The sequence below is a fragment of the Otolemur garnettii genome, unplaced genomic scaffold, assembly GCF_000181295.1.
Source record: "Otolemur garnettii isolate 467f Iridium unplaced genomic scaffold, OtoGar3 scaffold00012, whole genome shotgun sequence".
Classification (NCBI taxonomy): Eukaryota; Metazoa; Chordata; class Mammalia; order Primates; family Galagidae; genus Otolemur; species Otolemur garnettii.
This window is the reverse complement of record NW_003852407.1, coordinates 5,934,912-5,937,238: the sequence shown is the minus strand read 5'-3', so window position 1 is coordinate 5,937,238 and position 2,327 is coordinate 5,934,912.

Here is a 2,327-nt window from a genome sequence, read left to right as displayed (position 1 = left end):
TATGCCAAGTACATTGGCTCACACCTATAATCCTAGAACTCTGAGAGGCCAAGGTGCAAGGATCCCTTGAGCTCAGAAGTTTGAGACCAGCCTGAGCAAGAATGAGCCCCCATGTCTATCAAAAATAGAAAAGATTAGCCTGGCATTGTGGTGGGCACCTATAGTCCCAGCTACTTGGGAGGCTAAGGCAGGAGGATCACTTGAACCCAGGAGTTTGATATTGCTGTGGGCTAGGCTGAGGCCACAGCACTCAAGCTGGGGCAACAGAGTATAATTTTTTTTTTTTTTGAGACAGAATCTCACTATGTTGCCCGTGGTAGAATGCCATGGTTTCACAGCTCAAAGCAACCTCAAACTCTTGGGCTTAAGTGATTCTCTTGCCTCAGCCTCCCAAGTAGGTGGGAATACAGGCACCCATGACAACACCTGGCTAGTTTTGTTTGCAGTCGTCATTGTTTAGCAGGACCAACCCAGGCTCGAACCTGCCAGCTTCGGTATATGTGGCTGGCGCCCTACTCACTGAGCTATGGATGCCGAGCCATAAAATAAATTTTAAAAATGCAGTATAAGTAAATCCAGCAAGAGTTTTCAAGAAGAAAACTAGGAAACTCAAAGTTTATTTAGAAAACAACCACAATTATAGGTCCTGCAAGGATTCTAAGATAAACAATGGGGCAGGTGCAGAAGCTCTTGCCTATAATCCCAGAACTCTGGGAGGCCTAGGCAGGATGATCATTTAAGGCCAAGAGTTTGAGACAAGCCTGGGCAACATAATAAGACCCCATTTATAAAAATAAAGATAATTAGAAAAAAATTAGCCTGGCGTGAGTAGCCAATAGTAACCTAGCTACTCAAGAGGCTAAGGTAGGAGGATAGATTAGGTAGGAGGAGTTTGAGGTTGCAGTGAGCTGTTACCATGCCATTGTACTCCAACCTGGGTGACAGAGTGAAACCTTGTCTCCATAAATTAACTAACAACAAAGTGAGACCTTACCTTTATAAATAAATACTTTAAGTAGTTTCTTCCCACTAGGAGAACATAGAAGAAATGTATAAAAACTGCTCAAGATAATTAAGAAATGAAGGCATATTCTTCAGTTACTTCCATAGTACACTTACAGCCTTGATGCTAAAACCAGACAAAGTCACTTGTAAACAGAAAATTTCTCCCCATGATTGCAAAGATGATTTCATAATAACATACGTAATACAGATTAGTAATTTGATTCAACTCATGATCTGAGCTCAGCCCCAAAAGTTGGATTTTTAAAATCAGAAGAAAATACCTAATATAAGAATTATCCAACCAAAATGTAGATGACAATATTCTGGGAAGTTGTGCCAAGAATTTTTCCTGAGGAAATTCAATGTGGAGGCCAGGTACAGTGGCTCACACCTATAATCCCAGCACTTGGGAGGTAGGTGGATTTCCTGAGCTCACAGGTTTGAGACCAGCCTGAGCCAGAGAAAGACCCCATCTCTAAAAATAGCCAGGTATTGTGGCAGGCACCTGTAGTCCCAGCTACTTTGGAAGCTGAGGCAAGAGAATCACTTAAGCCTAGGAGTTTGAGGCTATAACACTATAGCACTCTACCAAGGGATGACAAAGTGAGACTCTGTCTCCAAAAAAGAAAGGAAGAAATTACCAATGTGCAAGCAAAATCAATAACTGATTTTTGCAAGATTGCAGAGCAAGAGAAAAAGAAGTCTAAATCAATGCCCACAGAAGGTAGAAAGTCCAATAAACATCCCCCATAGCTAATATGAGACTGTATAGGGTATTTCCACAAATTGATGTCTGGTTTTACAATAAACAGGAAATCTCAAAACTTGAATGCTGAATAAATTGGTCATAGAATGGCAATCTAAGAAAATTCATAAGAAATACATAAGAAAATATAGGAGACATAGATTGGAGGAAAAGAACCATTGAAAAGATCTAACGAGAGTGCTTTTAGTTCAGTGGTTAAGGTGCTGGCCACATGCACCACGGCTGGTGGGTTCGAACCTAGCTCCGGCTTGCTAAACAACTACAAAAAATAGCCAGGTGTTGTGGTGGGCACCTGTAGTCCCAGCTACTGGGGAGGCTGAGGCAAGAGAATTGCTTGAGCTCAAGAGTTTGAGGTTGCTGTGAGCTATGACGCCATAGCACTATTTAGAGGGTGACAAAGTGAGACTCTGTCTCAATTAAAAAGAAAAAAAAATAGCCGGGCGTTATGACAGGCACCTGTAGTCCCAGCTATTTGGGAGTCTGAGGCAAGAGAATCGCTTAACCTCGAGAGTTTGAGGTTGCTGTGTGCTGTGATGCCATGGCTCTCTACCCAGGG